The sequence below is a fragment of the Mustela nigripes genome, chromosome 1 (assembly GCF_022355385.1).
Source record: "Mustela nigripes isolate SB6536 chromosome 1, MUSNIG.SB6536, whole genome shotgun sequence".
In the NCBI taxonomy this organism is placed as follows: domain Eukaryota; kingdom Metazoa; phylum Chordata; class Mammalia; order Carnivora; family Mustelidae; genus Mustela; species Mustela nigripes.
Genome location: NC_081557.1, coordinates 263,237,241 through 263,249,605, shown reverse-complemented (window position 1 = coordinate 263,249,605; position 12,365 = coordinate 263,237,241). Strand labels below are relative to the sequence as shown.

Here is a 12,365-nt window from a genome sequence, read left to right as displayed (position 1 = left end):
GATGTGGGGCTCGATCCCAGGACCCTGGGATCATGACCTGAGCTGAAGGCAGAGGCTTAACCCACTGAGCCACCCAGGCACCCCAGGTTGTTTGTTTGTTTGTTTTTTAAGATTTTATTTATTTATTTGAGAGAGAGAGTGAGCGAACGAGAGAGTGCAAGCTGGGAAGGAGCAGAGGAAGGAGAAGCAGACACCCTGCTGAGCAAGGAGCCTGATGCAAGACTCAATCCAGGGATTCCCAGATCATGACCTGAGCCAAAGGTATATGCTTAATCAGCTGAGCCACCCAGGTGCCCCTTGACTAGGTTTTCATATTGATTTATCAAATTTGATTAGCCCTTTGAATCAAATTTGTGACAGAAGTGTGCAAGTACACAGCTCATATTTATTTTGGTTATATCCTCATAATTTTCTTTATAATTGATTCTCCTGCCTCTAAGCTTAAAAAGTCATTCCTCATCTATGTTACCACTTGGGGGGAAAAATGCTAAGCAGACAAATGTACTAATATAAAAGGATGCCCAAATTATACTGTCAGGAGCGAAGTCATATCCTGCAAAATAATGTTTAATTATGATCCCACTTCTCTCCATCTGTCTTTACATATATCACACACACACACATTTATTTATTCACTAATTATTATTTTTTTTAATGTCTCCTTTGTGGCAGAGATACATCTTTGAACAAGACAGACCAAGTTTGAGCCCTTATGGAACTAAAGTTTATTGGGGAGGCCAAAAATTTTTAAAAACCACCAAATTTGGGTTATGGACATTGGGGAGGGTGTGTGCTATGGTGAGTGCTGTGAAGTTTGTAAACTTGGCGATTCACAGACCTATTCCGCTAGGACTAATAATACATTATATGTTAGTAAAAAAATTTTTAAAAATTAATTTAAAAAACCCACCAAACCCAGACTACATGTCAGGTAGTGAGAAGTGCTATGAACAAAAAGAGAGCAGGCTAAGAGATGAAGAATGAAGGGTTTCCTCTTGATTCAGTGTTTAGAGAAGACCTAAGCTGGCCATCAGTTCAGTCAGAAAGTATTGAATTAAGTGACTAATATAATATTTTCTATAAGAGTATGAATAGAGCCACCCGGATGGCTCAGTTGGTTAAGTTTCTAACTCTTGATTTTGGCTCAGGTCCTGATCTCAGGGTGGTGGGATCAAACCCCACCTTGGCTCCACACTCAGCGGGGAGTCTGCTTGTCCTTCTCCCCCTGCCCCCCTTCGTGCTCTCTCTCAAATAAATAAATAAAATCTAGGGACACCTGGGTGGCTCAGTTGGTTAAGCCACTGCCTTTGGCTCAGGTCATGATCCCAGGGTCCTGGGATTGAGTCCCACATCGGGCTCCTTGCTTGGCATGTAGTCTGCTTCTTTCTCTGCCTCTGCCTGCCACTCTGCCTGTTTGTGCACTTACGTGCGGGCTCTCTCTCTCTCTTACAGATAAATAAATTAAAAAAAAGAAAGAAAATATTTGGAAGAATATTCAGGTCTCCGTGAATATTACCTATGGCTCTCTCATCATCCAGAAACAGCAAAGCCTCCTATGCTAGAATTCTCTCTTACTTCTCATATCTAGTTAATTATCACATTTTTTGCCACTTATACCCTCCTCAAATTTCTCTTCTCTTTGCCACTGTCTTCTCTTAAGTCCTTTTCACTTTTTGAAGGAAATATATTATTTCATTTTTACATGCTAAATGATGTCAAATGAACATGTTTCATACACAAGCGCTAACTTGGTGGGGATTCCCCTCACCAGATTGGGGACAATATGAGCATGAAAAGAAATGTTGATATTAGATTGTACAATAGGAATCCATGAGTTCACATTGATAGAAATAAAAAAATTAAAAAATAAATGGAAAAGCAGGAAAGGTCTTCCTTATAGTAGACCTGCAGCTAATAAATATAGAAAGAATGATCGAATTAGAAAAGTCACAATTTGGCAGCCACCATAACAAAAGTCGATTGAGCCAAGAATCCTAATTGTCAATGGACGTTAAAACCGGCTCAAAGGATGATGAGAAATGGGATACGTACATAATCTCCAAGTAGTACCCTACCAAGACACTTATTAATTACAAATAGTAACTGTGTGGTGGGGAATCCTGGGAGAGACCGATTCAGCCAGGTGAAGAAAGCTGACGTCATCATTATGGGGCAAATGGACATCAGATGCCTCCTGATGTGATGAACTGAGAAGGGCAGAACAGTACTTCTCTGGTACTTTTGCCAAAAAGACACAGTATATAAGGATATATATATAGAGAGAGACAGACAGACAGACACTAGAGGTTACCAAATTCAGTGGTGTTCTTCAAAATAATTGTCCTGGACTCTAAAACTATCATTGTCATAAAAAACAAAGACTGAGAAACTTTTCCAGACTACAGAAGACAAAGGTGACATGACAACTACATGGCTTTGTAATTTTTAAGGATTTATTTATTTATTTTAGAGGAATCGAGAGAACGGGCAGGAGGGGCAGAAGGTGAGGCAGAGAGGATTTCAAGCAGACTCTGCGCCAAGTGAGGAGCCCAACGTGGGGCTCGACCTCACAATATTCACATCATGGCCTGGGCCAAAACCAAGAGTTGCAAGCGTAACCGAATTCGCCACGCAGGTGCCCCTGTAATCCTGGATTGTATCTGAACCAGAAAACAATTTTTTTTCTTTTGCTATAGAGTATTATTTGGACAATGGATGAAATTTGAATGTCTGTAGATTATAGAATTGTATCAATGTTCATTTCTGATTTTGATCATTGTGTTGCAGTTATGTAAGAGAATATCTTTGTCTTTTAAGAAATACACACCAGAGGGGGCACCTGGGTGGGTCAGTGGGTTAAGCCTCTGCCTTCGGCCGGGGTCATGTTCTCAGGGTCCTGGGATTGAGTCCCGCATCGGGCTCTCTGCTCAGCAGGGAGCCTGCTTCTCCCTCTCTCTCTCTGCCTGCCTCTCTGCCTACTTGTGATCTCTCTGTTAAATAAGTAAAATTTAAAAAAAAAAAAGAAAAGAAAAATACACACTTAAGTGTTAGCAGTAAAGGGACATCATATCAGAAAAAAATTTAGAGTTTCTTCATAGATGCTCTTTTGTAGATGGTGGTTACATGACTATCTACCAATTGTCTGACAGCGTCCATAATAACCATTTACAGGTTTCTTCAAAATTCCTGGATTTGTTCACTCAGTATATACCATGGAGTGCCAGTGTATCGAGCACAGTACCGGACACAGAATGAGGCAAAAACAATTGCAAGGCAGTGTCTTCGGGGAACTGACAGACTACAGGAGATGAGCAGGTGCAGAAAGGGAGAGACGGGGGAGAGAACAAGGCGGAGAAAGAGAGACCATGAGAATGATAAAGCAAGTGTAGTAAAAACTAATGTTTGAGGGATTTAAGTGAAGGGCATATGAGAATTCATTTATTATTTTTGCAATTTTTCAAAACCTATGAAATTATTTCATTCTTCTTTTTAAAAAGATTTTATTTATTTATTTGACAGAGAAAGAGATCACAAGTAGGCCCAGAGGCAGGCAGAGAGGGGTGGGGGGGAAGCAGAGAGTTTCTCTCCTCACAGAGCAGAGAGCCTGATGGGGGTTTGATCCCAGGACCCTGCGATCATGACCTCAGCCGAAGGCAGATCCTCAACCCACGGAGCCCCCCAGATGCCCCTAGGTAATTATTTCAAAATAAAAAGTTAGAAGTGTAAAAACCACTTGGAAGAGAAAAGGATATTAAGAGGCAGTAAAAGTAGATGTTTTCGATAGACGAGAGTGTTATAGACAACTTGCAAAACTTGTACCGGTATTAGGCCACAAAGAAAAATCTCAACAATTCCACAAAGCACAGAAATGTACATGTCATACTCACAAATCAAAACAAGTAAAAATTTAAAAATTAAATTTAAAGATTAAAAGTATTTAGGGGTGCCTGGGTGGCTCAGTTGTTGGGCATCTGCCTTCGCCTCAGGTCATGGTTCCTGGGTCCTGGGATAGAGCTCCATGTTGGGGACTCCCTGCTCAGCAGGGAACCTGCTTCTCTCTCTCCCCCTAATTGTGTTCCCTCTCTCGCTGTATATCTGTGAAAGAAATAAATAAAATCTTAAAAAATAAAATAAATGAAAATTAAAACTATTTGGACATTCTCTGTTTCTACAGTAACTGAATGAAAAAAGTGAACGTAAACTACACTTGCAATCTCCAGAGAGTAACAATAGTACTGAGTAGAACCTATAGGATGTGGCCTAGAATATAATAAGCACGGGAAAATCTAGAGTCTTCAAATTACCATTATTATTTATCAAGAAAGAACAGAAATCTACAAATCATATACTGTTTCAGAAGTTAGGGCAGAAACATCATAAATACCAGGTGCCCAGGACAAAGACCCTTGTGCCCTCTGCTTTCAAATGGTCACTCAGCTAATTCATGGAGACTAGGGCAGCCCTTTTTTTTGTTTGTTTGTTTTTAAGATTTTATTTATTCATTTAAGACAGAGCAATACAGAGAGAACAAAAGCAAGAGGAGAGGGAGAGGCAGACCCCTTGCTGAGCTCGGAGTGCACCATGGGGCTCGATCCCAGGACTCTGGGATCCCGACTGGAGCTGAAGGCAGACACTTAACTGGCTGTGCCACCCAGGTGCCCTGAGGGCAGCACTATTACTCTGCCAGTACCACATGCTGGATTTCAAAGGCAAACAACAACAGATCCTCCGTTGTGGAACTTACAGGGCATGTGTATATACAAGGAGGGAAACATCAGATATCAAATTATACATTGAAGAATTCAGTGTTGTGTACAAGTACAAAGTGCTGTTTGGTATCCCTAGCACAGTATCACTTGACAGTACCCTCTGTGGTCATGGTCTCTCTACTGCCTTTCTCCGAGTCTCCCATTTTTACGGTGTCTCTCTGGCTGTCTTGTTCTATTTTTCTCTCTTTCCTCCTCTTGCTCTCTCTTTTCTCTCCCTCCCTCCCTCTCCCCAGTCCCTCAAGACACTACGTTTCAATTATTTTTGCCTTATGCCCAGCCTAGTGCCCTGCCTGATGCATTGGCCCGCAGCGGTGGCTGTGGAATGAATGGACCCCAGGAGTTGAAAGAATCCTATTTGTTAATTAAGTGCACATTCTTCCAGGCAACCCGTAGATCACCATTTGAACACATGTATGTACACATTTTTTAGAAGTTTTATTTTATTTATTTATTTAAGAGCAAGAGCATGTGAACGGGAGAGGGACAGAACAAATCTCGAGTAGACTCCCTGCCCAGTGCAGAGCCTCACAGGGGGGTTGATGCCATGACTGCGAGACCATGTCCCCAGCCCAAACCGAGAGTCAGATGCTCAACTGACTAAGCCACCCAGGTGCCCCATACATTTCCATTTGAAATTCTGTTTCCATTTGAAATTCATTCTGTTTATTTAGGAAAAAAAAATCTAGAAGAGACTCTAGGAACTACAGAATATATAGAAAATACCAAATAATCACAAAATACAGCTTAGACAAGCTGGTAGACTAAGCAGCATTAGGTCAACTCAAATTCTAAGAAGGATAGTTTGTGGAGGGGAAAATCACACCTACCTCATCTTTAGAATGCTTGAGTGTGATTTTTCAGGAGGAGTAATTGGAGAAACCGATAGATGCGATTAACTTTGATCTTTCACGGACGTTTGATAAAGGTTCGCATCCAAGATCCACCCCTGGGGCAGGAAATATGACCGAAGTGTCAAACTGGAGAGTGGTTGTAGAAGAGAAAAACTGGTTAAGAGAAGAGGTGGAAGTAACATAAGGACTAGGTCAGGTAGGTCTTGTTTGCCAGTCAGGACTTGGAATTTTATTTTACATATTATTATTTTTTAAAGATTTTATTTATTTACTTGACAGAGAGGGAGTGAGCAGAAGTTGGGGGAGCAGCAGGCATAGCAAGGAGCCTGATGCACGGGGCTCAGGATAGGACCCCGGGGATCATGACCCTCACCAAAGGCAGACGCTTAACGGCCGAGCCATCCAGGCACCCCAGGACTTGGGTTTTTTTAAATTGTGTTGCCTTTGGAAGGTTTGGAAAATGTCATCTGATTATAGCTATAAAGGATCTGGCTGCTGCGTCTGTGAGACTAGACTATAGAGGCATAAGCATGGAAGCATCAAGACCAAATGGGGGGCGCCTAGATGGCTCGGTGGGTTAAAGCCTCTGCCTTCAGCTCAGGTCATGATCTCGGGGTCTGGGATCGAGCGCTGCATCGGGCTCTCTGCTCAGCAGGGAGCCTGCTTCCCCCTCTCTGTCTGCTGCTCTGCCTACTTGTGATCTCTGTCAAATAAATAAAATCTTAAAAAAAAAAAAAAAAGACCAAATGGAAGGCTGTTGTAGTAGGTGATGGTGGCCTGGACCATGATAATAGTAGTGATAGTGATGAGAAGTGTTTAATCCAGATTAAATATCAATCAATGGTAGAGGGAATAGAAGTTTATGATGATTAGCCAGCCATGTGGTGTGAGAGTCAAGAGTGACTTAAAGGTTTTTGGCTTGAGCCACTGAATGAATGCAATTCATACTGCTCTTCCTGGCTTACAGTCTGTTAGGGGAGAGAGTGTTTCATGGAGGTTGTACTTGAAGGGCAGGGATATTAGGAGGCTACTGGAATTATTCTGGAGAGATGAAAGGGTCCTGAACCTGGGCAGAGGCTATAAGTATGGAGAGGCATTCAAACGGCACAGACTTAAGAGATATTTAGGAAGTAAAAATCACTACTTTCGAAAACAGTTTATGGTTTTTTACTAAAGTCGAGGATAGCTGAATCTTTTTGCCCCCAATAATTCACTTACTGATATTTATTCTAGAGCAGGGTTTCCTGAGGCCTGTTTTTGGATAGCCCTAGAGCTAGGCAAAAAATGTTTCTTCTTATTTACTTATTTATTTGATAGAGAGAATGAGAAGTATTTCTTTTTTGTTTTTCTTTTCCAAGAGAGTGCGAGGAGGGAGGGGCAAAGGGAGAGAATTGATTGATTGATTTATTACGATTTATTTATTTTAGTGGGGCCTGGGTGGCTCAGTCAGTTAAGCACCTGTCTTTGGCTCAGGTCATGATCTCTAGGTCCTGGGATTGAGCCCCATGTTCAGTTCCCAGCTCATTCAGGGGTCTGCTTCTCCCTCTCTCTGCCTCTCCCTGTTTGTGCTCTCTGTCTCAAATGAATATAAAATCTTTTTTAAAGTATTTATTTATTTTAGAGAGAGCTCGCACCCAAGTGGAGGGAAGAGCAAAGGGAGAGGGAGAGAGAGAACCTCAAGCAGACTCCCCGTTGAGTGCGGAGCCTAAGGCCAGACTCCATCTCACAACCCTGAGATCATGGCTCACAACCCTGAGATCATGACGTGAGCTGAAACCAGGAGTCTGATGCTCAACTGGCTGAGCCACCCAGATGGCCCTGTTTCTTTACATTTTTAAAGGATTTTATTTATTTTTATTTATTTTTTAATATTTTATTTTTAAATCAGAGTGAGAGTGAGCACAAGCAGTGGGAGTGGCAGGAAAAAGGAGAACCAGACTCCCTGCTGAGCAAGGAGCCAGATGCAGGACTGGATTCCAGGACCCTAGGATCATGACCTGAGCCGAAGGCAGCCGCTTAACTGACTGAGCAACCCAGGCATCCCACATTATTTTAAAGGATTTTAAAGGGAGTAAGGTGGGATATGTAATAAAAACCATTTGTGGGCCTTAAAACCTAAAATATTCATTCCCTGGTCCTTTACAATGTAAGTTTGCCAACTCATGCCATAGGTCAGTGGTTTTTTTTTTTTTTTTTAAGATTTTATTTATTTATTTGACAGAGAGAGAGATCACAAGTAGGCAGAGAGGTAGGCAGAGAGAGAGGGAGAGAGAGAAGGAAGCAGGCTCCCTGCTGAGCAGAGAGCCCCATCGGGGCTTGATCCCAGACCCTGAGATTCTGACCTGAGCTTAGAGGCTTAACCCACTGAGCCACCCAGGCACCCCCCCCCCTTTTTTTTTTAAAAGATTTTTATTTTTAAGTAATCTCTACACCCAACATGGGGCTTGAACTCCGAGCCCTGACATCAAGAGTTGCGTTCTTCACTGACTGAGCCACCCAAGTGGGTTTTTAAAGTGTGGCTAAGAGAGCAGCAATAGCATCATCACTTGGGAACTTGTTAGAAATGTAAATTCTCAGGTCTCAACACAGACTTGATGAATCGGAAACCCTGGGAGTGGGGCTCAGCAGTCTGTGGTTTAACTAGCCCTCCAGGTGATTTTGATGTAAGTTAATTTCTGAGAAACATTGCCCTAGAGAAACTTTTTTCTATCTATGCACCAGGATCCATTATCAGGAAGAAGAACAATGGTTGTGAATAAGAACGCCAAACTGGGGGCACCTGGGTGGCTCATTGGGTTAAGCCTCTGCCTTTGGTTCAGGTCATGATCTCAGGGTCCTGGGATGGAGCCCTTCATCAGGCTCTGTGCTTGGCAGGGAGCCTGCTTCCCCTTCTCTTTCTGCCTGCGTCTCTGCCTACTTGTGATCTCTGTCAAATAAATAAATAAAATCTTTAAAAAAAAAAGAACCCCAATCTGGAAACAATCAAAATATCAATCAGCAGTAGAGGAGATAAATAAATCATGGCAATTAATACTTTGACAGTATTCTACAGCCCGTGGTTAAGGGCATGGAGTGTGATGGTGACTGCTTATATTTGAATCCCAGCTCCACCCAGACGTAGCTGTGTGACCTTGGCAAGTTATTTCATCTCTTTAAACTTCAGCTTCCTCATCTGTAAAATGGGCATAAAATAGTAACTACTCTATAAGGTTATGTTTAAACAATTGCTTATGCTTGTTATGCTTAAACCATTACATAAAGTACTTTGAAGAGTGCCTGGTACAGAAGTATTTGATTTAAAGGGAAACCTTCATGTAATATGCTATGCTTCAAAGGAAAAAAAAAGTCAAAGTTCATTTCATAAAAGTTACGGTCTGCTGAAATATTCTTCATGTAACAAAATTATTAAGCAAACTAAGGTAAAAACTGCAGTTTTCGGAGGTTCAGGTGTTGTGTGTCTGTAAATCTCAGTTTTCACACGTGGAAAATACCTTAAAACTGTTCTTGAAACTGATGAAATGTCTATTCCCCCATCTTGTTTGGTACATGGGCATGTAATAAATGTGGTTTCCTTTTCTAATTGCCCTTTCATTTCTTCCATCATTTTCTCAGCCCTTCCTTCCAAAACTGCCTCTGCTGTCTTGGTATTCTTGGGAGCAACATTGCCAGAACGAAGGTACGAAGCGGCTTCCTTGACTATCAGATTTGGCTTTTTCCATGAATCAAGGTCACGAGAGTCAGCGTCTAGTGTTTTCCCAGCTATGCCCTGGGGCCAAGCGTGGGCCTAGATCTAGGACAGGGCTGTAATCCTGATACCGCCTGGGATTTCAGCCTTTTAGCAGCCTTAGCATGTAAAACGCTTAGTATGTATTCAGCCACAGCTAAATACAAAACACGCACACGAAGAAATGGATTTCTTCCCCCTCTGTCCGGGCCGCCTCCTGTGTCCCTCCATCCCAGGGCCGAGCCCCCGGCAGGCTCCAGGACCTACACCGCGCTCAGCGGTTAGGCTGGATTTGACCTTCTGGGTGGAGTTTAATACCTCCATTTCCCAGGACGGGTTCATACACAGTGCAGGCCAGTTTGGGGCGCAAACAGCTGAAACCCCTGGCTGCGTTTTCCGGTCTCGAGCGGCAACCTGCAGGCACCTGGTTCGGAGAGAAAATGACCGAGGTCCTGCCCTCTCAACATGCATAACCGAAGGGGACCAGGAACCTCGCTCTCCAGCAGACGCCGCCAAAGCCGCGGCCAACCGGTTCCCGTCGGGTCGCGGTCTGGAAGGGCGGCGAGGCCAGCGCCGTAGGGCATTAGAAAGGCAGCCTCCTTGTGACGTCAAATCAGCGGACTCTCGCCGCGGCTTCAGGCCGGTTCCGGTTCCCCGGCTTTCTGGGCGCGAGAGTACGTGAGCGCGGCGGCGTTCTGCGCGTGCTCCGCAGAGAAACGCGAGAGGGTTGGGTCCGGCGCGCGAAGGAGATGCGTGATTGGCTGAAGCCGTGCTGGGGGGTTCCCCAGCCCTTTCGGCAGGGGTAAAACAATAAGAGGGGGCGGCGGCAAAGGGGGCGGGCCGTCCGTGTTCCTTGTCGCTCGCCGCAGCGCCTGGCGCCCGGGAAGAGGTGGTTGTAAGGGAGACGAGCTCGCGGCTCTCCGGCTTCCGAGGCTTGGGGTTCGTCGGAGGGAGGGGGCGGCGAGCGAGAAGAATCCGCTGCGGCCGGTCTTCGGCGACTCTCCTGCTGACCTCCGCGCGACGTACCCGCCGCCGCTGTTGGTTGGAGGTGTGTACGGGGGCCGGGAAGGGAGGCCGGTGTGGTGGTCGGAAGGGGACATTCCGTTCGCGCGCCGCGGCTCGAGGCAACCGTCCTGTGCGTGAGCCGTAGTGTCGGAGGTGGTCGTGGCGGAGACAGACATTGTTCTCGCCGGCTGCCTGCGCTGCCGTGTGGGCGCCTTAGGAGCCAAACCTTTCCTCCCAGGTGAGGGTGGGAGGCCGCGTGGGAGGGGGGCGACCGGCGCGCGTCCTGCGGACCGAGGGCCCGGAGGGCACAGGTGGGGCCCGGATTTGTGGGAGCTGAAGTGGCGAGCCGCGAACGGGGCCGCAGCAGCTCCCGGAGGCGCGCTGGTGCAGGCTGACTGCGGGACGTGGACGAGCAGGCTCTCGGGGAGGAGGTCTCGGGGTGGGAGCCCACCAGCCCGGTCCCCGAGCCGTCTGCGTCTCTCGTTCCCGGTTTCAGGGGAGCGGGGAGGCCGTCGCCGCCCCGCCCGTGGGGGAGGGGAGAATAGGCTGTGTCGGCGGAGGCAGAAGCGACGCAGATGCGAAAGTAGCGGCCTCCGGGCACCATTTCTGTGCGCCGACACAGAATCCGGGTTTGAAGGCGGCCGCCGCGTTGCTCACCCGGTACCTGGAGCTCCGCGGTCTTCGGGCGACCCCCCACCCGGGGGGGGGGTTATCCCTAACGTGCTCAACCACCGAGGCTGTATCTGACATACACCTCCTTCCTGCTCGTTTTATGCAGACGATTCCGTATTGACCCAGGAATAGGAAAGATGTTTGAGTGCTTTGGGAAATGGGTTTCTTCCCGTTCCCCCACTTTGGGGGGGAGCGGTGGGAAGGATGGTCAACGGCAAGACCGTGAACTAATTAGATTGTGTTGATTTTTGTTTGTCGAATCGGATAGAATTTTATCTGCGTCTTTAAAAGCAGATTTTTAAAGATGGCTCTGTGCCGATTTGGAGCGAATATAGATTTGCATCTAGTTTTCCGCATAGATCAATTCCCCCCACCCCAAGGCATACCTAATTTCTTAACAGATTTTTTATTCTTATGTATTTATTTTTTGAGGGTAGGTGCCTTTGCTCCCTTTAAAAAACAACGACAGCAAAACTCGTGGACCGAAGCTGCGGTGATTGCAGAGTTGACCCCCCCTCCCCCCAAGTTAGGATTTCAAATACTGCTTTTAGGTTCAAGGCTCTCTCTACACACCGTGCTAGTCCTCCAATTGCTGGCATTGCCTGTACCTGAAACCGGGAACCATCAGCTGTACTTAGGGAGCCCCGTATGTTAGAGGGAAAGATGGAATTCCTTGTCTAGCTCCATATTTGGCAGTTAATATAGCTTTGGATATGTGAACAAAGTTTCTAAGTAAACGCTTGGCCGTGTTAGTAGCCAGTGGTCCTTTTGATGTCCAGAATTCCTGATTTTCAAAGATACACGGTATGATTAGTTTGAATTTCTTATAACTGGATTATGCTTAGTTTCTTTGGTGATATTACCTTCCTGTTTTCTTAAATTTGGGGGATTAGTCACGTGTATTCCTGTGTTATGATTTAGTCTCTAGAGGCTGTTTAATTCTGAAAGGCTATAAGGAATTGGGAGGATAAGGACTTCAAATGGGCTGCTTATTAAGAGTTGTTATGGTTCCGGTTTTTAAACATTTGGGGTTGAAGTATTAGTGGTGAACAAGTCTTAAGAGTGGAGAGAACCAGAATATTTGTGGGGTACTTAAGAATCAGAAGTAGAAGAAAGGAGAAGAAATAAAGTCTTTAAATAATTTGATATTCTAATTTAGTGTTTACTAGTAGTTTGATTCTTGAGTTTCAGTGATAATGGCCCTGTTGGTAGCAAGAAATACTCTTTATCCATATTTTGCTTATGAGAAATCAAAAACGAAAACTTCCATATCAGTGGCTGAAAATCTGTAAATACTAATGGTGTGTTTAGATTTTTTTTTTTTTTTTAAAGATGATCCTTCAT

The 12,365-nt window shown here is 45.0% G+C and overlaps 1 protein-coding gene across 3 annotated transcripts in view; it reads left to right on the top strand.

The window, feature by feature from the left end:
- Positions 1-10,173: 10,173 nt before the first annotated feature.
- Positions 10,174-12,365, top strand: part of G3BP2 (G3BP stress granule assembly factor 2) — a 35,294-nt gene continuing 33,102 nt past the window's right edge. The window contains exon 1 of one of the 3 annotated variants that reach the window (XM_059385295.1): positions 10,174-10,392. The gene's annotated coding sequence lies outside the window, so the exon portion shown is untranslated. Of the gene's footprint in view, positions 10,393-10,428; positions 10,588-12,365 lie in introns of those variants that run through there. The other 2 variants (XM_059385305.1, XM_059385300.1) reach the window with 2 other exon arrangements.